Source organism: Athene cunicularia, assembly GCF_003259725.1.
Source record: "Athene cunicularia isolate RWA chromosome 3 unlocalized genomic scaffold, athCun1 chr3_part1, whole genome shotgun sequence".
Taxonomy (NCBI): domain Eukaryota; kingdom Metazoa; phylum Chordata; class Aves; order Strigiformes; family Strigidae; genus Athene; species Athene cunicularia.
In genome coordinates this window covers 65,191,090-65,213,442 of record NW_020799097.1, presented here as the reverse complement: position 1 = coordinate 65,213,442, position 22,353 = coordinate 65,191,090, and positions in this window count along the sequence as shown.

Here is a 22,353-nt window from a genome sequence, read left to right as displayed (position 1 = left end):
AGTAATGAACAGGAGGCTGTCATTTTTAATTTGGCAGCATTTGATGTCATTGTTCATTGATGTTTCATTTATCACTTTTCACATGTTTAATAAAACTAAACTAAATTCTTATTTAATTATAGTGTGATAAAACTGCCTGAAAAACACAAAAACATGCTTATATTTTAAAGCTGACCAAATTAACCCTTTCATCTGTCAAGGTGTCTGAATAAGAAATGTTCTACTTTTTAAAAATATAATTAATCTTTTAAATAAGCATGTCAATATAAATTCAAAAGCTGAATCTCCACAGAAGACTATTTAGATTGTATCAAATAGTAATTGAGAGCAATTTCTAAGTGTAAAAGTGGAATATGAGCACCAAAATAATTTAGCTCCCTCTGTTGCAAATTAATTTTTTTAATCAACTTTTCAAGTTGTAAATATGTCCTCAGTAGCTGTAAGACAAAGTGTGAAAGAAAGATGTTAAAACCTGTGAAGAGCAGAACTGAAAAGAAGTTTTGGATTTCACTGCACAGGGATATTTACGGTCTATAGAGATTCACAGCAATATTGTGAATTGTGCAAGGGGTTTCTGTAATTTTTTCCAGAAAGTTATAATAACTGTTTGTGCAAGTGCCTCTGTCTATAAGTGCAGTAGTCTAGTTCACAAAAATATCAGTATCTAAATCAAGTGCTTATCTAACTTCTCATTATCTAATTAAACTAAATAGTGGTCAGATTTTAGTCCATGTTACCTTTCTCTTTCTAACTGAAGATACTATATTACTTAATAACACAGTTGATTGGGGGAAGGGCATTTATTAAAACAATATTTGTAGATGTACTTCCAGGGATTGGGTGTGTCTTGCAGAAAGAAAGAATGAAACTTAAGTATATGTGTTGCCAGGAAAACACCCTACACCTTCATCATGGTCAGTTCTCTCTGAAGAGTAAAAATGATGCTTTGTTTCCCTCTCAGTTGTGTCCTTATTGCAAAGTTTAATTTTTTATTTATTATTTTTACCTTGTTTTGGGAATTTGTAATGTAGCAAATGAAAAGTGCCTGCATCTTGATGGTCCAGAACAAAGAAGAAACCAGATGCTTTATGGGTGAGTCAATACTGACGTTATCAGTATTAGAAAGTAAAACAAAATTTTATTAACTTAATTAATTTAGTTGCATGCTGGTCAGTCAAAAGTAGGGATGGCCATGAGACAGTGCTTGGAAACAGTCTGGCAACAATTTTTTTCTGCTACATTCCAAAAGACCAAAAGACTTGTCCAGTTTTGGGTGCCCCAGTACAGGAAAGACATTGATAAGCTGAAGAAAGGTCCACCAAGATGGTTGATCAGCCTGGGGAAGAAACAGATTAAGAAGGACCTAACAACAGCTCCCCCAGCATCTGTGAGGAGAACGGGATGGGGAGGTTCACGAAAAAGACAGTGTTGAGCTCTTCATAGTGGTGTTTGGTGAGAGGATGAGAGGTACCATACAGAAGCTGAAAAATGGGGCTTGAATAGTTATCAGGAAACACTTATTCACCATGAGGGCAGTAAAGCAGTGGAACAGGTTGTGTAGACCCCACCCTCAGAGATGATCAAAACCCAATTGAATAAAGCCCTGAGCTACCTGAGCAGCTGATCCTGCTTTAAGCAGGAGGTTGGAACAGAGATCACTCAAGGTCCCTTCCAGCCTGAATGATTTTGTGGCCTGTGATTCTATAATTGCAAATAAAAATTATTTACATATATATATATATATATATCTATATATATATATATATATATATCTCAAAAAAAACTGACCAGAAGAGCCATTTAATTTAATAACCACCAGCTGACTCTTCACTCTTAACAGCTTAGGAGTTTTGCACAACATACCACTATTCATAAAAAATAACTAGCTCTTGAAAAAAAATGTCACAACTGTACCATACTAAAGCAATGTTATCACAACCAAAAGGCTATGTATTTTATACTGTGATATCTTGATGGAACATACGCTACAAACAAAACAGGTTTTGCCTTGATGTAGCTGACTACCTTTGATGCTGCAATTAATTTGGGCTGGGCCAGCTGCCTTATAATTGAAAACAAATCTTTGCTTTTCCAGACCTCAGATATTATATTATTGTAAACATCCTTCTTGTGCCAATAAACATAGCAAGTGTTTCAGGTTAACTTTCCTCTGAGGGGTAGGAACACATTTACCATCATTTATCAGCAGTCCTGGCTGACTGAGGAGGTCCCGACAGATTGGACACTGGCCAATATGATGCCCATATATAAGAAGGGTCGGAAGGATGATACAGGCCTGTCAGCTTGACTTCGGTGCCCAGGAAGCTGATGGAGCAGCTCATCCTGAGTGCCATCACACAACATGTGTGGGACAACCAGATGATGAGGCCCAGTCAGCATGGGGTTATGAAAGGCAGGTCCTGCTTGGCAAACCTGATCTCCTTCTATGACAGGGTGACCTGCTTATTGGATGAGGGATAGGCTGTGGATATTGTTTACATTGACTTTAGTAAGTCCTTTGACAGTGTTTCCCACAGCATTCTCCTCGCAAAAATGGCTGCTCGTGGCTTGGATGGGCACACGCTTCACTGGGTAAAAAACTGGCTGGATGACTGGGCCCAAAGAGTTGTGGTGAACTAAATCTGGATGGCGGTCAGTCACAAGTGGTGTCCCCCAGGGCTCAGTGTTGGGGCCACTCCTGTTTATCATCTTTATTGATGATCTAGACGAGGGGATCGAGTGCACCCTCAGTCAGTTTGCAGATGACACCCAGTTGGGTGGGAGTGTTGATCTGCTCGAGGGCAGGGAGGCTCTGCAGAGAGACCTGGACAGGCTGGAGCCATGGGCTGAGGCCAACTGCAGGAGCTTCAATAAGGGCAAATGCCGGGGGCTGCCCTTGGGCCACAACAACCCCCAGCAGCGCTATGGGCTTGGGGAGGAGTGGCTTGAGAGCTGCCAGTCAGAGAGGGACCTGGGGGTGCTGATTGACAGCCGGCTGAACAGGAGCCAGCAGTGTGCCCAGGGGGCCAAGAAGGCCAATGGCATCCTGGCTTGTGTCAGCAATAGCGTGGCCAGCAGGGACAGGGAAGGGATCTGACCCCTGTACTCGGCACTGGTGAGGCCGCCCCTCGATTCCTGTGTTCAGTTTTGGGCCCCTCACTACAAAAAGGACATTGAATGACTCGAGCGTGTCCAGAGAAGGGCAACGGAGCTGGTGCAGGGTCTGGAGCACAGGTCGTACGGGGAGCGGCTGAGGGAACTGGGGTTGTTTAGTCTGGAGAAGAGGAGGCTGAGGGGAGACCTCATCGCCCTCTACAACTACCTGAAAGGAGGTTGCAGAGAGCTGGGGATGAGTCTCTTCAACCAAGACAAGAGGTAATGGCCTCAAGTTTTTCCAGGGAAGGTTTAGAGTGAATATTAGGAAGCATTTCTTTCCAGAAGGGGTTGTTAGGCTTTGGAATGGGCTGCCCAGGGAGGTGGTGGAGTCTCCATCCCTGGAGGTGTCTAAGAGTCAGGTTGACATAACACTTATGTATATGGTGTCATTGGGAATTGTCAGTGTTAGGTTAACAGTTGGACTGGATGATATGCAAGGTCTTTTCCAACATAGATTATTCTGTGACTCTGTGATTTCCTTCCCTCCTAGTTTCCCAAATGCATAGGTCAATCAGTTTTCACTGTGCATTGAACTATTTCAACAATTACTTTATTTCCCTTACACTGAGAAACTGGTGTCATGCCTGCAAAGCATGGGTGATCCAAGCAAAACAATCAAGGGATTACACTTGCCTTTTGGGACCACTCTACCTCTCTCCATCCAATAGTGCTCTCTCCCTTCTTACACAGCAGCAGCTGCGAAATGCACTGGTTTCTGCATCTCCCACAGGGAGCTCTGGTGGGCAGAAGGCAATGCTTAGATGTTTCCGCAGCATCTGCTGATCCAGAAGTTGTTCTCATTTGTCTCTTAAAGAAGAAACAGTGGGCTATATTCATTTTGCAGGCCATGACTGAGTTATGTTACTTTGCTTTTGTGAAAAAATCCCCTTGCACAAATGAAGAAAAAATATTTGGACAAAAAAGCATATAGGCTTTTGCTTTCATTATGAAATCTTTTCCTCATACTAACTTAGTTAATAGATTCCCAAGTATTTCTGGTGTTGAGTGCAAAACAGAGTGACTGAAAAGAGGTAAGCTTCAGTATCACAAGAAAATGCACATGGCTGTCTTTTAGAGATGGGTAAACTACACCTACAAACCTTGGATCATTATGATGCTGTGCAGAAACTTCCTCAGAGCTGAACTGTATGTAACTTAAAGAAAAATAACATCAAGGTCAGTAAAGACAAAGGAAGACAGGGTATAAAATAAGAAACAGATCTTTATTTTTCTTCAATAAGACTGACTTTTCCCTCTTTTCTATAATTTCAAGATATTGCATGCCCCTGGCACATGACCTTTATCAGGTACATCATGAATCCGTTTTGACTTTCTATTTTATTTAAAGGTAGATGTTATTGATTTTATTGACTACTCTGCTTCAAAACCAGTGCAGGTGTTCTAATAAAACTTAGCACAAGTTTTACAGTCTTGCAAAATTTGCTTTCTTTTCTAAATATGGGCTTGCATAATTCAGAAATAATTAAGCATTCATGTAAAGGCATTTCACAAAGCAAGCTCAAATATAGTCATACATACAGTATTTTTTTCCTCTTGGAAGGAAACAAATAAACTTACAGTGATGAATTTAATTTATTCATAATAATCATCAGAAATTTGCATATGATGAGCAAATTATCCAAATGCAACTTGTTGCAAGAATTGCACTATTTTAAAAATGAAATTGCTGGAGTTTTTAAACAAAGGAAATTTTCAATAGCAACTAAGAAGTATTTACTAAAAAAAATATTGCTTTTCATGAAGATCAGCAAAGAACATTTGCACACTGTAAGCCACAGAAATGTGTCCATGTTCTGAGCAGAAAAGGCTTTGTTTTCTGGGAACACTTGTTTAATATGAATCAAGGGATTATGTTGTCTTTACTTGACATTTAGCATAAAGGTCCCAAATTCATTTGGATGGCCTTCTTTCATGTTCTAAAATTTCTCCTTTATATGTGGAAGAAATCCTGCTGATGAAGAAAATACACATTTCAAAAAATGCCTGAAAAGATATAGGAAAAGTTTGAAACTATGTACCACATAGAAGTATTCTAGACAAAAGTTAATTATCTTCCTGAGTGGCATTTAGTACTGGATTTGCTCAGGGAAGAGCCATCCAAAGTCCTGCCTTCTAAATAAATCGTGAGTAGCTATGGATCACAAGAGGTGCAAAAGCAACTGATCGTGTGTATGTGTGTGTTCTTATGGGTGTATATGTGCCACAGTTCATAATTTGCTTTGCCATCATTCAGGATTACCCCTTTCTTTGTTTAAATTTTGCAGAAGGTTTAAAGGCTTTTGGTAGCTTCCTCCTAGCTGCATGCTTCAATTAAGTTATGCCCATATGTGAATGTCTCTGTGTGTGAGACTGTATGTTTTGGAATAAGATGACTGGAAGGGTACTGGTAGGACAAGAACTTTGGAATTAGTTTTTAGATACAGCATACATATGCTAGGTGTAACTTAGAATTTATTTTTTTTTTTTAAAAAAAAAAAAAAAAAGAAGAGAGTTTCTTCCCCAAAGAGCTTATAGTTCAAATATAGGACAGAAATAAGAAAGGCAGGTAAGCAGCTAAAAGGAAGATGATCACTATTAGGTGGAACAAATGGTATGGGGCTTTAAGTTTATTTACTTCTTTAGCAATAGCTAAATATTTCAAATATATAGAAGTATTATAATACTAAACCATTGCTTACCCAAGTCTAGGAAAAAGAGTTATTGTGAAGAACTTTTCAATTCTGTCTATTGTGAAGTTGGATTATTATGAGGTTGGGTGACACAGCAAGTAAACAAGAAATGAAAGAGAAAAAGTTTAAGTAGTGAGTACAGAGAATGATGACATAATTAAGAGGGAAAGGAAAAGGAGAGCTGTGGGAGAGCTAGTGAGAGAACACGTATTAAAATACATTGGAATAAAATACCTTTTGTTGCTGGAGCTCACTGGACTATGTCCCTCTTCCATTCTGTATACTAAAAATTATTTCTGGATCAGGATATGCAAAGTTATCCATTATGTGAGGACTCCAGCTCCAAAACCTAGTATCTTTCTGTAGCAGGGAGCTTGCAGGAATCTAATGGTTACATCTGAGCCACACCAATAATAAAGTACAATACACAGACTACTACTACTACTACTGCTGATAATAATGATGATGATGGTGCATGTAATGAGAATATGTCATTATTCCTGGATGTTCTGCAGATTTGAGGTGACACACTTGTTTTCAAGGTCTATAGCATTCTGCTAAGGTAACTTCTGCCTACAGCACATTTCGCCAGTAGTGAAAAACTGCATGTTGGAAAGCAAATACAATGATTGTCATTGCTGGTTGAAGACACAGCTGTAGCTTCCCACTTACTAGGCTGGAAATGTATCCTGTACTGTATTGCTTTGGGCTTTGTCAGCATACACAGTGTGCATTTTTGATACAACACAGGCTGATCTAACCAGACACTATGTGACCCATGTAACAAATGGCACTAAAAAGAGATTTGTTTCTTTAGTAGATAAAACCAGACAATTCCTTTGACAACAGCATGTGCAGCTGCCCTTTCATATTAAAGATAACTATGCTTATTAGTAAGTTCTTAACACCACATCCATATTAAATTTCTGCTTGTTTGTTCACTCAGGAACCAGAAACATCACCAACATGATGTTTTGGAGAGATTTGCAAGCTTCATACAATACCACACGTAGATCATACTCTGCCTATTGGGACCTACCAAAACATCATGGCAGTTTTTACACATGCTGTTATACCTTGTCCATTTTGTTCTCAGTAATAACAACATATTGTAGACATATGAAGTCATTAAATTCAGGAATTGCTTTCTGCATACTGGAAAAAATATTTATGTAGTTCTTTTTGTGCGAAGGGAAATAATGTCCTGACCTAGTCAATATACTTCTCTGGCATTAACTGTTCTAGTTACAGAACTGGCACTACAAAACTCAGCGCTGAACTGTGCTTAGCAGATAAACTGTTGTCAATCAGGCCACCCACAGAGTCAACGTTTCTCCTCTTGCAGAGTAAGTATGATCACACTACTGGAAATCAGAAGGACTTGTTCTCCTAGCTGTTCACAGTTGAGATGCAGTGGCTGCGGTGGCTCAGAGACAAATGAATATTCTTGACATCACCTCGTATAAAGAAAGCTACTTCTAGATTTGCTTAGTCACAGACAAAACTCTCAGTGCTTGCAAGAGTTGAAAGAAATAGGGGGCTAAAGTCTCCATGAGCTGTCTGTGAGCCTTGTAGCCACTGCTGTTGGATAGAGCCAAGAGCTTAAGGAATGCTTATTATGCATAGAAACATAATAGGAGACAGCAAGAGAAAAAAAGGAGAAAGAAAAGAGTGATGGCATTTGATTCATGTACTGTTCCAGCTCCCAGGAGTTTGCTGCTGGCACAATGCACCCAGCTGAAGGTACACTGAGTACAGCTTGCACCTTGCAATAAGCATTCTGCCCAGCTCTCCCATGAGCCACTCATTCTTCTGCTCAGCCTACATGCTGTATCTCACAGATATTGTCCAGGGCCACTTAAATCAAGGACAATTGTATTAATCTGATAAATTACACTGGACACAGAAGTTAGAAACAATTAATCTTTATTCTTGTCCAGGAGAAGCTCTTGTCCATTTTGCTTTTGACATTCTGTCTTGCAGGGAAACTTCTGAATTTTAGCAGGACCTCCCTCGTCTGCCTGATTCTGAAAGGAAAGATTGCCCTAGAATGTGGAAAATGTCAGAAGATGACAGTCCTTGATTTTAGAATTTGGTACAGTTATGGGAGACTTAAGTTTTCACTTTAAGGAAAATTATTGTTCATAAAAATGGCTGAATAAGTCCACACAGACCATATGCAGTTTGTGGATACCCTTCTCTTAACACAGATTTGCACAAATCACACATCTCAGACAGGCAGCGACGTATAAACATTTCCCTATGAGCTTCATTGTTTCTTCCTACATCACTTGCCATTACCTCTGGTGTCATGGTGTAAGCCTTCTTCCACAGTTCTTCAAATACTGCAGATGTAACCTGGTATTAAACATACATTAAGACTGATACATTTGCTGTTAGAATCAGAGTCTTGTTATTTATAATTGCTCATTATTGATATTAGAACAATAAAGATCATCCATGGTAGAAGCACAGAGTGATAATATTCCTCTAAACAACTGTTGAGAGAAAATGCTGTGTTTGAGGAGGCAAAAGTGTTGGATGTGGGTCTTGAGTACTGTGTGGTTGAATAGCTTTTTGAAACAGTCATAGTAGCTTTAGTCAGTGAGGCACAGTTTAATATTGTCCCTGTTAAAAGGACGTGCTGGGGGAAAAACACTGTTTTGGGTAGAACATGGGCTGTTTCCATACACTTTGCCCCTGAGGACAAAGTCATGAATTAACTGTATGATAAAACTCCAACAGAACATGCAAAGGTCATATTTAATGGACTGAAAAAGACCCCAAGGAATGTAAATGACTGAGGGTAAAGAAATAGGGTTAAAAACTGCTGGTGGCTGTATATAGCCTTGCAGAGCTGTGCAGGCAAGAGGAAGCACTAGATGTTGGGACTTGGGTAATGTTCAGTCCTTCTGAACTTGGCCAGCACTACAGGAATGGAGTAAGTGGTGGATAACATACACATAAAGGAAATATTCATGCAGAGAAGATAGCTGTGTTCCCAAATGTTTTGTATAGCTTATGTTTTTCAACCCTTAGCACTTCCTATGAACCAGAACATTTCTTATTCATTGAACTTCTAGTTGGAAAACACTGTAAGGAAATAACGTTTCGTTGCCCAGTTGCAAACCACATTACTGTGTCCACAAAGTTCAGAGTCTGGAAACCAATTTGGAAGCCACTTAGCTATCATCATTTATCCTGTTCCCACTATCTGGTAACAGAGTTCTTGAGCTCTTTTAGAACTTTTTTGTTGTGTTTACAATGTAAACATTTCCACCATAGTTTATGTTTCCCAGTCATAGATGTTTCTTCATTAGGATTGTGGTTTTAGTTTCATTCTCACCAAAGGGTAGGTATACAAGCCTGTGTTTGTAGCAATGCTGATATTGTCAAAAGGAGCATCCATTTGATAGTCCAGGAACAGTAAATTCCCATTTGCTTAAAATACATTGCCTGGACCTAATTTCTGTAACAGGTTCATCTATTCAAAATATCTAGCCACAGGTTAGGTTTCTGGTTAGAAGATATATGTGCACAAATTATACAGTCATTTCAGACACAACAAAATCACTAAGCACAATAAACCACAGAAAAGTTATAGTAACAGGACAATACAGTTATTTGACTGAATTTTAGCATATGATTTCAGCTAACATTTGTGGTTACATTAGGTTTTGCTGTTGAGGTTAAAACTGGCAACTCAGTGCATGATTTCAGGAAAAGGCTCTACAAACAATTGAGTTTGCGGCACAGGGGCTGAGGCAAGAAGAAAGAGTGAAAAAGAAAACAAAGAAATGGTAAGAGACAGGCAGATGTCAGGCCCAGTCCTCTTTCTTCTCATTACTGTGGTGCTACATGGTGACATTCTGCATCTCAAAAAGTAAAGAAAAGCATATAATTAAAAAATATATATACATTTATATATGTATACAGGCATATATACTTATGTATGCATATAGTTGAAGCCTACTTACATTTCTTTCTAGAGAAGAGTCATTTTGTATTAGACTAAGAGATTGAACTGTAAAATGATGTAAACGCAACACTGCTTAGGATTTCAAAAGAAAAGTGAAATATGTGAGAAACTACCATGATTTTACCCATTGATGCTTTTGCACACATACTTTACAGAAGAATGAGTGTAGTGTTCAGGCTAGTTTTCACTCTCTCAGCTATTTGTACCGCAGCAATCATAGTATCTAGGTGCCAGTTTTGACAAAGTTTCACTGGGAAGGAAACAGTTATTATAGGTTTCATTGTGAAATAACTGGTTATGTGTCAGCAGCTGCTGTAGAGAACTGCAAATACATCAGTGACTGTACAGAATGTGTGTTAGAGAGATTTGGATACACATCACTGAGTGCTGAAGAGACTACAGACAGTGTAGAAGACCATACTGTACTCCTATTCTCTACCTTTAGAGGTATTGTCAAAGGGCAAAGTTCAATACAAAGAAAACAGATTCCTGAAAACCATGTCTTTCGGAATACATGAGAATTAAATATACCTCATTCAATTACCTTTGAAGGGTATTATGGGTATTATAATTGATTTCCTAATTCTAGGAAAGAGTCAAATTCAGATGACAATATTAACTTGGCAGAGACAACTAGTGATAGTAATACGCTGATGCAGCAATTAATATTTTAATAGATTTATATACAATAATAGTTTCATTATAATCTGTAAATTTGATACTCTAGTCATTTGCTAAAGTAGGTAGTCATCTGATAATTGTTCTCAACCTTTTGACAGTGGGTCATTAAATTAATTACCGGGTAGCACATACCATAATGCTTATGAGTATAAACTATGGCTGTGTATATTTTCAGTAGGACCTCTGTACTTTAATTCATCCCTGGTAATTCATGCTTCTAGAATTTCACTGCTCATAGATATGTTAGGAAACGCAGATCTACATTTCTCCTTCTTGTAATATGTGGAGAATATTATCCACTGTAATTACAAGTCATGCAAGTTTTGTGTCTTTAACATCCAGGCCTCCTTCTACTGATAGACTCATTGAGGAAATAGTTTGTTATCCCACATATTTCTTCAAAATATAGTATTTAATTCTTCTAACAAAAAATACACATGTTCTGACATGAAGCGTAAGCAAGGCAAAAGAAAAAGTCTTTATTCATACCTGAGTCATGAGCTTGTGCCATACCTGCCTAGGCAGAATGCCATTGCCTCCGTGGCCATTAACCCTTAAGAGTTTTTTAAGTAGCTATTTTCTGTCATGGACTAATTTTCTGAGTGAAAAAACACACAACCCATTAAAGTTTAAAGCAAAACTTCCACAGGTATTTTGAAAGGTCTGAAGAACAATAGCCAGGAAGATGTTAATGATCTAGAATAACCTTGTAGCCAGGGAACGTATTAACAGCTCGATAATCAAGAAATCTTACTGCTGAAGCCCTGGTGATATTAGTGTGTCATTCAGCTATTCCTGTGAAAACTGTATTGACACGTTTGCTTTTATTCTGAGTAGTTTTGAGTTGGTTATTAACTACTATGTGCTGCCTTTCACTTCCCTGATTATTTAGAGTTTTTAAACAAAAATCACTGAATCACAAAGCATCATGTCTTTGGGGGTTTTGTTGGTTTGCTTGTTTGGGATTTGTTTGGTTGGTTTTTTTTTTTTTTATATTCAGGCCATTCAAGGGACATTTTTACTGTTGCTCTGGTATGATTTTCATACCTCTGAATAATATCCAGAAAAATCCTTGTAGTTTCTAAGCCATATCTAGTGATGTCAATTAGACTTTGTAGATGTCCTTTATACTAGACACAAAGTGAAAACTAAGAAGAAATTTTCAGCATGTAAGTTCAGTTGTATGTGCTAAGTGTAATTTTTAATAAAACATTAATTCAAAAGATTCAAAAACTTTCAGAAAACATTATTTGTCTGCAACAAATGTCTCCATGTTTTTGTACATTGTTAACTTTTGTGAGTTTTAGTGAAGTTTTGGCTTTTCAGTCCATAAATACACACACACACACACACACACACAAAATAAAAAAGAAAGAGAAAAAAATTAAAAACAGTATAGAGGAAAAGTCAACTTTAACAATCATTTTTTCTCTTCTATTCACTTCATATGTAGTTTCATTTTAAGTTTTGGGCAGAAGTTGGGGTCATTTCTTATTTTATCAAAACAGTTTTCCCATCTTAATTAAAATCAGTGGACTATGCAATTTTGTTACACTGAAGGAAAGGAGAGTTTGTTAATTTACATTTAAATAAAACTGATTTTCTGAACTTCTGATATAGTTGCATTTTTAATATCTTGTGCTTCATATTATATTTATAAGTGGTACCACGGGAATTATGGGGAGTCTTGCTCACATTTCTCACTGTTATCCATTAGTAATAGTAGTACTTTTGTGCCTGTGGTAGGCTAAGAACAGAGTCAAGGCAAAGTTTATAGGTGCAGTTAATAATTTTTAATTAAAACTATTAGTATAATTGGAAGAAGAGGCAATTTGAAGAACTTTCTAAAAATATTGTCCATTCTTTCCAGCTGTTCCATTTGGTCTAATTGAAAGTATTATTCAATAAAGCTGAGAATATATTCATTCTGTCATGGTGTCTTGAGTGGCAACTTTCCTGCTTCCATAGTTCATGATCACCTGAGAGCTTGAAGTTTAACCTCCTACTGACAGATTCCAAAGTTTTCAATAACTGAAGTAACAAGGAGCTTTTTTTTTTTTTTTTTTTTTTTTTTTCATTTATTCTTTAATTTGCCTTTTTTCCCCTTCTTTTTAAATTTTATTTTGCTTCACCATCTCTAATCTTACCTCTAGACTTCTAGTTTTCATTGAAGATTTCATTACTTGTAGTTGAGTAGTCAGGGCATTCAAATATGTGCAGTCAGAGACCGTATAGTACAAAAGAAGCACTAAAGTACTTCAATTGGCACCTGAACTATGTGTAAATCACAGGCATACTTTGCAATGCAAAAAGATGTAAGACTGACTTACAACACCAGTACACTATGAGGTATGTAGAGATGCACAAGAAATTCGACAGATTAAATTTGTTCCCTTTAGTGTTCAAGCAAGAACCACTCAGTGGAGAAGCTCCTTTAATGATTTTCTATTTAATAGTTCTTTTTTCATGGAAACCTGAAGAGTCTTCCTCATATTTAATTTTCTGCTGTGATACGTCCAACCAAGTTCATTCTTATAGTCCTTTAGGACTTAGCACAGTTTCATATTGAATAATGTTGAAGTTAGTTTGCAGCTGATAATGTATATTTACTAGTTCAGCATTAATAGTGACTTGAAATGCTTCACTCATCTGAAGGTAGTGTAACATTTTTGAGACTGCTTTTAGTTTAGATTCAGTTGTTGTTTACACTGCATATAGAATTACAAAGAAACAGTTTTCCATCTGGTGAAAACAGAAGGATTTTGGAACATTTTCTAATTGAATTGTAATAGAAAGTAAAAAAAAGGTTTTGTAACACAATATAAATGTTTTGAAATAAATATTTTATTCAGTACCAGCTACTGTCAATGATTATATTAAAGTTTCTAAGCAAAAATTGTTTTTAAAAAATTGAAAATCAGAATTCCTCTTCAAAAACTATCAAAGAGAACTTTTTGACAATTTCATAAAAGTTTCTGAATCATATAAATTAATTCAGGCTGACTTTTCTTTAGGGCTACCCGGCATGTATTTTTACCTGCTATCTTGGAATATTTATCCAACAAAGAATAATGTAGGTATTTGTTTGGTTTTCACATAAATTCAAGTCAACTGCACACCAGTAATTTTGTTATAGCAAGAATCTCTCAGACTTACTGTGGAATTATTGACTATCTTTGCAGTGCATGCCCAATAGACTCCATTCCTTGGGACTATTTCTCTGGATGAATATACTGGAATTGTTGCTTTTCCAGTGTAAAAGTTTTTGTTTCGTCAAATTGCTCTTTCCAGTTGGTGACAACATATTAGGTTTACTAATGCTACTAGAAGTGCCTTTTCCATTCACATCCTCCTTTGAAGCAATTAACCAATCTAAGGGAGTTGGTTGCTTGATTTTCTCATTGTTTGTAGTCAATGTGACTCTAAAGTCAGGGAGCAAAAAAAAAAAGACACAATGAGTGCTTCATTTAACGCTATCAACATCAATTATACATGAGCTTCCTTTACCTAGGAAAGCTCAATGCTCAGACTTGATCTTATACTCTGATCCCAAGAGAACAGGCAAACAGTCGTTCTGCCAGGGATAATGATGTTCTGTATAAAGCAACAAAATGCTACATGGGTTTTCCTAATGCTGTATTGTACAAATTTAAATATTGCTTGGGTTCAGGGAGGTTTTTCCACAGTATGAAACACTTGATGGTATACTTAGATACTTAGACTCTCAATGTGATGCCTTAAATTTAATTGACAAGTCCCACTAGCTTAGTGGCAGTTCTGCATCTAAATCTTCTTCTGTCATGCCCAAGCAAAGCCTCATGAAAGATGATATACATTTAAAAAAATTTAAAATACACTAATTAAAAAAACTGAAAAAGGAATGGAAAAAAAAGACCTTCCAACTGATCTCTTCCTGTCTCTAGGGGAAAAAAAAAAAAAATAAAAAAAAAAATATTTTTTTTTTCAAAAAAGGAGAATGGTTCTGTTTTAAACATTTTTGTCCAGAAATCTAAACCTTAGGATCTTTTCTGAAGCTGCTAAACCATTTCAGATGCAGCCATCCATACCCAAGATAAACTCAGTGATATCTTTTGAGACTGTGAGAGTTATGTCTTTAGAAAAGGTTAATTTTTTCTTTTTTTTTTTTTTTTTTCCTGCAAAATATTTTGTAGTCAGTTTAGATATCCTCATCTTGAAACTTAGCGGAACATTGTGTCATGCCCAGTTACCAATTGATTTAATTATGCTCTGCAACAGAACTTGCCAATAAAGCAAGGTGTGAGGTGCTGTTACTGAAATATACTTGGAAATTTCAGAGAGAAATGCAATGTACTTTAAATTTCTAGTCCCCATACACTCATTACCTATTAATATTGGATGAAGCTTCTTGACAAATGCATTGTCATGAACAGGCTGTTTCCATGGGTGTAATATTGGGCAGTTATGTCTAATACAAAGATAATGTTTATCTATTAAAAGAATTGTACTAACTTAAAATGGATTCAGATTTGTGTGTTGCAACTATATAGCTATCTAACATCCTGCTGAACCTCTCTGTACATTCATGTGTATGATACAAATATTTTTGTTCCTTTAAGTATGTTTCTTACAGATACTGTGAACATTTTTTGGTTAAGCGTTGTTTTCTCCGCTTTTGAAATGCTGAATATTTGTGACTTTTAAAAAATATTTTCCATTTTTCACTGTATTAGGGAAAAATAATGGGGGATTTTATTAAATTCTGAATGTTACTGAATGTATATTTCAAAAAGGGCAGTGCAGAGCATAACAGGACAGCAAAGGTAAGAGTAGAGCAAGGTGAAGCAAAGCAAAGAAAAACAGTTGAAGTTTATTTATAATTGTAAACAGGAAATAAATGAATAAGACTGAAAATAGATAGATAAATTATCTGCCAAGCTACACAGAAAAGTATTGACAGTACAGTACAGACACTTTATGTCAAGGATATTTCATTTTCCTCTGTCAAATTTAATCAATCATTTGTCATAATCTGTGATACTGTATTTCTGAAATGTAAACTGAATATAGATAAATTCACTATATACAATAATACCATATATCAAAAAATGCACCTACCTAGCATGTTTTGCAAAATCATTGAAGCAGTGTCCTTCTACTGCAAGGACAGTCACAAATATTAAAAATGTACCAAGATAGAAATAAAAACACTTGAGCTTGTAACTGACAAAATATTACCCAAAAAATGTCTTGTGTCATCAGTATAAGAATTTTTCTTATTTTATGAAGGGGTGAATCCTGATCTGTCAGAGTCTTAAGTACATCCTCACAGAAGTCCCACTGGGTAGTCAGGTAGAAGAGGTTGGATTTGAATTAATCCTTTGTTTAGAAGTTACAAATAAATATGGCTGCCATAAGAACACTATGTCCATCACTGATTTGTTTTGATATAGCTAGTCAGTACAAATGAGGCCTACTTAAAGATGAAGGTATCTAACTTGAAGTAGGATCCAAGACCCTTGTGAAGGCTTATATAATCCCTTTATAACATGCAAGAGAAATGACACACCTGGAAACAGGAATGGAAGTATCAGGCTTTTGAGTGGAAGGCAAGATAAGGGCTCTCCTAGGAGAAACATCTTTAAGAAGAAGCATCTGAGACTTTCATTCCTTCAGTTCTTGGCATGAGAGTTCCTTTCTCAGTGTCTGGGTTAAAAATTGTCAGAAATGTAAGAAAAATTAAGTTTTTCTTCTTCAGGATGAAAAGGGTTGATTCCAACAGAGAAATTAAAAGAGAAAGAAGAGCTGGAATAGAGGTGTCACACAGGGCAGGTTTTCCTTCCCATCAATTCCTGTTAGTGTTGGCAATATATAGTGGGGGATAATTCCTGGAACTGTCCCTCCTAGGATGGTCCTTCTCTATCTTTCCCCAGTCCTCTTGTACAGTGGCAGTGACTTTCCCACACCCTCTAGCCCATCCAAAAGTGGCAGAAGCATGACCCAGCCTAATTTTAAGGGTTGCTGAAAGGCAAAGCACATAGGAGAGATGTGACCATTTTGTTGCTGTAGCAGTTGCTAATTAGACAGTAGTTTATCACCCTACCTCTAGGATCCCCACAACCAGCATCCTCCTGACGTTGTCTTAAGAGAGGACCTGTCATGTATGAAACATAAGAATGTTTCTACCTGTAATTGAGTCAAAAAATACATACCAAATTTTGTATTTCTATCTGTGATGGAAAATAAAATCTTTAGCAATATTACAAGTACTCTGTTATTGGGTCACAGTCTGATGGCAAATAATTTATCCACTTTTTGTTACAAACTTGACTCGAAACAGATAAAAATTAATGTGAATTTTGGGCTTTCATTTTCTGACCACAGAATCAACTTCAGGATATGTGTAGCTATTTTATTTACTTCTTGTTTGTTCATGTATATCAGTAAACCTAGCAATGAAGATAATTAAGTAAATCTGTTGTGTTTTCTCGCCTTTTCCCTTTTGTATCACTACCTTTTTTCTCTGTTATGTGATTATTAATGGGCAATTATAATTACATTTTATGATGACTAGTACAACTACCACTGCTATAGTCTAGTTTTCAGATGTGGTCCCTTTATGAGGATAAAAGAACATGACAGAATTTTGAACGGAAAAGTGAAAGCCCAGACACTTTATTTCACATGTGGGTCTTTGACCCTGTTTGTAAAAAGTGCACTGGGTTTTCTGAAATGTTTATTGAATTTCATTGTAGCAGGAAATACAAGTACTTACTGGCTCAGGAAAATAATATATGTACTAATTGAAATTTTAAACAGGAAAAAATTGTTGTAATAATTCTACTGAAGATGTGCAAAATGAATAATTGTGCTGAAGTTCTCTTTTCTCCAAAAGAAAAGAATGGTATTGTAAGAGAAATATCTGTATTAAAGTACAACTTACATTTCTAAAAGGAACAGATAAAGGACCACATATTAATGGTTACCAATCATGTTGGGGATAAAGCAGATTTTTTCCTAAATAGCTACTTTTCCAAATGATTGATTATATTTTATTTCATTTTAGTTCATAAACAGACAAATATTCAGGAATATTCTTCCACACTAGGAAATACTGAATTACTTTTTTTTTTTTTTTTTTTTTTTTTAATTGTAATGTAAAAGATACCCCATGATTCAAGTCAATTGCAGAGATATTTTGTGTATCTTTAACATTTTCTTCTTGAAATTGAATTTATAACAATTTAACCCAAATACTGCAATAACATTGCATGCTTTTTATTGAAAGTTTAATTCACCCTTACAGAAAAAATATTAGGAACTGAAAGTCTGGAATAGAAGTGATGGGGTTTGTTGGGGTTTTTTTCCAAAAACATATGTTAAGCTTAATTAAATAAATTCAGTCAAGATGTCCTGTTCTAAATATTGCTCTGCAGTACGATATTGAAACACATGATGTTTTCACAGGAATTAAATTCCTTGCTTTGGATTTCATGAGGACTACTGTAATGTCCATTAGCTCTTTTTCAGCTGAAGTGTGATTTTTACTCTTAATAAAGAAAGCAGGAAGGTTAAAATTAAACAAATAGATCAAGATGAATGAAATGTATAGCAACATGCCAAGAGAAAGGAAGGGATTACAGTTTTTGTGCTTTTGAAAGTTCCTACATTATAGGGACTGGCAAACAGAATAATCATTTACATAGGTATCTGACATGATTATGCCTCAGATGATTTATGTAAGGCCTTGACAGGCTACAGTGATGAACATGCTAGAAATACGATAGATGGATGAATGGAAGGCACTCAGTGAGGGGAATGTGAATTGGAAAGTCAATATCAATTTGAAAATCAATCAGCAAGAATAAGACTGCCCAGTTTGTGTGCAGAAAATACTGGGGTAATGGCTGTCTATAACAGCAAAGTGGAGATTTCTGAATCCTACAGAAAATATTTTCTCCAGCAGCATTCAAATATCTGCAATAAAACGTGTGTGATTCAATTGTTTATAGCTCAGGAAATCACAATCTTTTCTACAGCAAAACTTTCTCTCCCATTGCCAAGAGCCTGCCCCGTCTATCTAGGATTTAGAGGAGACTCATTTCCCTTTCAGCAACATGAGAAGGGCAGGGTGGCTGTAACTCCCTGACCTCTGGCTGAGAACCCCACCGTCAGCCAATTCTTTAGATAGCTGTTTTGGTGGAGACACTTGGCTGCCCTCATCTCTGTGCCACTTTGAAAGCATTAGCAAGAGAAAAAGCCCCATTGTTCTTATTCCAAAAACCCAAACCATGTAAAGCACTCTCAAAAAACTGCACCTATTTATACAGAAAACTATTTAAGGACAGTCATTGTCTCTTAGTGTTTTTGTACAGCCTTGTACAATAGGATCACACTAACTGAAGATTATAAGATTACCTTTAATAGAATGCATCCAAAAATATATTAAAGTGTATTAGGTTAAAAGCCAAGAGCTCTAAATTCAGGAAATACCAGAATTAATGCTGATAAGACCTAATTTAAGATATACATCATTCATTCATTAAACACTATACTATTTCTGATTGACTCCCAGATTTTTCATCGTTTGGGAAATCTTGTGCTCAGCATATGAGAAACAGATCAGTATTTCATTCCACTCCCTTTGTTCAGGGCTCGGCACCATCCTTTGTTTACTGCACACCATTCAATTGAGCCTCTGAATAGCGAATTATTAATATTCTCTTCATTTTTTCTATGACACTGCTGTAGTATTTGAATGTGTCAAAGAAATTATTTATCTTGGTATTTTTGTGACATGAAATGTTATTATTCCCATTTAATAGACAGGGAGGTAGATCCATGTATACTTTTTCCAAAAGATTACCGTTATTTTGGATGCCCAACTGAAGATGGCCTGATTTGTTAGACAATTTATTGCACCACAGCATTTTTTAACCGAAACACAACTTGTGTGCAATTCAGTAACCTATGTAGGAACATAGTATTTCTGAGAAACAGATGTGAAATCTTTATGGACACTAAAAATAACCTCCCTTTGAAAATCAAGTTCTAGGTGAATTATCTAACACTATGTTAGGACATTGTAGTGGAGATAGAGATAAATCCATTTCTCCTATGCAGTTCTAGCTGTCTAAACCATAAATCATAATTTCTTTCCCTAGAATTCTTCATTTTTCCACAGTAAGCAGGGGAAGAGTTCTATGACAAAACCCTACTCAGAGCAATTCTAGCATATTGCAGGGAACAGAGGTAGAACTGTTAGGCTGAGAAGAAGATCAGAAAATGAAAAAGTGTAAATACTCTATTTCCAAGAGGAGCTTCGTGAACTTCAGGATGCAGCACAAAGAATAATAAAAAAGGAAATTATAAGCTTGCGAGGTCCATTATGTTTGTTGTCATAAATGATAAGTAAACAGAACTGGAATGAGAAGCATGCAGAAAGAAACTATTTACTTTCACAGACACTCACAAAAGTAGGCTTCCTTCTCTTGCTATGAAAACAAAAGGAATGCATTCTTCACATTTTTAGTATGGAAAACATGCCACTTACCACTCCATATCTCCTGAACTTTCATCTAGCAGTGTTTGTGTACTAAAATGGAATCTCCTTTCCAGGGACTTTCCAGTATTAAACACTTTTCCTCTTACAATTATCATTAACTTACTGTCTATGCTATGCTGCTGGCATTCTTTGCATGATAAAGAGCAGATACACGAAGGACTGTAACAGCTATTGATTACAGGGGTAAAAACATACAAAGCATATCTAGGTGCTCTGTTGATCACAATCTTATTTTACTTTCTGTTCAGAGACAAATACAACCCATCTGGACAGGAGGAGAAAGCAAGGGGTTGATCAGCCAGCCCACTTTATAGCATTGGCTACAAAGGTAACATGGTACCATCAGGGAGATACTGTTAAGGTTCCTTGGGACCTCTCTGTTTGGTAGAAATTCTCATCTGGCTTTCAATTTTAAGATGTATTTGCCATCTTTAATTCATCTTCTGTTTGTACTTTAGATTTTTTCTTAAATCAAAATATTCCCAAAACATAAAACCTTCCAAATGGAAATACCATACGTCTCTAAATGTCAGCTTATTTTCATCTATCCTGCCAGACTCCAAGTTTTGGAGTCTGATTTGAGTTATATCAATACTATACCATTCTGAACACATTTATATAACTGTTTCACCAAAGCTACTGTAATTTGTACTGAGGGATTATGTCTAATGAGGTCACCAGATTTACTTCCATCAATTTTAAATCTAGTTGTCAATGTTTAGTTTCTCATGCTTGAAAATTTTAATGTAGGTGCTAAAACCTCAGAAGTGATTTCTTGAAAACTGCAACTAGGCTTAATGTAGTTGGTACTATAAATTATAAGTGGGCTATGCTAAAACTGTTAGCATAGGTAATCACCCCATATCTCATGAGGAGAGATCTTTCTTGTTTGAGTGCTTGTCACTTTTTCTGAAAATTCAATGTTATCTAAAGACATAGTAGTACCTACTATGCTGGATATTCTTCAAAGCTGCCTAGGAGCATACATTTTTATGGGAGTTGGTTTACAAAATCCTTAGGCATTTTTGGAAGTCTAAACAATTTTTTACTCCTACAGTGTCCAAATAATCGTTATTGCAGTAAGGTGTTATGAAGGTTCTGCTTTCCTAAATTTGCAAAACATCTAACTGAAGCAATGATGTTCATTAGCTGATATTGCTAAAATTCAAATAAAATAGCAAGTAATAGATAGATACAACCAAGAATATGGACCTGTTAGCTACCTACCTCTAGGCTATACTTCCACAGATCATCTGAAAGTACTCTTTCTAATGCAGCCTCTGGAAGGTATTTTAACAGCTATAATGAAAAAGATGCTTTCTTGCTTTAATTAATACATGTGCATAATTTTTTAAATTACTTAGTTGTTGTTTCCATTAGTCTAATTTTTTCTGGTCATAGTGAACACTGCCTATGCAATTTTCCAGTTAAAATTACAATCCTGTGACTGTAATTGAAGCTTTATCTACTGATCCATCAATTCAATATAGAAAGTGATCTGAATGTTACAGCTTGATTATTTTTCCTAAAGAGTCATCAAGGTTATATATTCTGTTCTAAACATATCTGCAGAAACCTTTGTTAAAGAGATTTCTTTACTGTTTGAACAAAAATGTAAACCAACTAATCAACAGCACATGTACAGTACCTCTCAAAAACTAAACCCATTTTCCATCTTTGGAATACACACCTCAGATCAGCCTCCCAAATATGTCTTAGAGGGCAGTCCATGTTAATATTTTTCCTGTTTTTTCTGTGGTGACAATACATTGATGAAAAGGGTAAAATTAGTTTTCCAAACCCAAAAATTTTATTAATAAATCCAGCTAGTCTAATCAGTGCCATTCTTTACTGCTTTCCATTTTTTCTCTCCTCAAATTTACTAACACTTTGAAAAATATTCAAGCATTTATATTTTTCACTATACTAGGAGTTGTTGAGCTCTTGCACTTAAGACTTTACCATTTGATGCACTATGTAACAGAGAAGCCAAAGCACAAATAGCTCATCAGAGCCTGAGCCATGTCATAAAGCTGAAATAAGATCTTTGTTGCTTGGGGTTCTCAGTCCAAAACAACTGGGGTTTGTTTGTTTGCTTGTCTGTCTATCTATCTATCTATCTATCTATCTATCTATCTATCTATCTATCTATCTATCTATCTATCATCTATCTATCTATCTATCTAATCTATCTATCTATCTAATCGATCTATCAATTTATTTATTTATTTATTTATTTATTTATTTATTTATTTATTTATTTATTTATTTATGTTGTGTACATAAACTTACCAAAGCAGGAA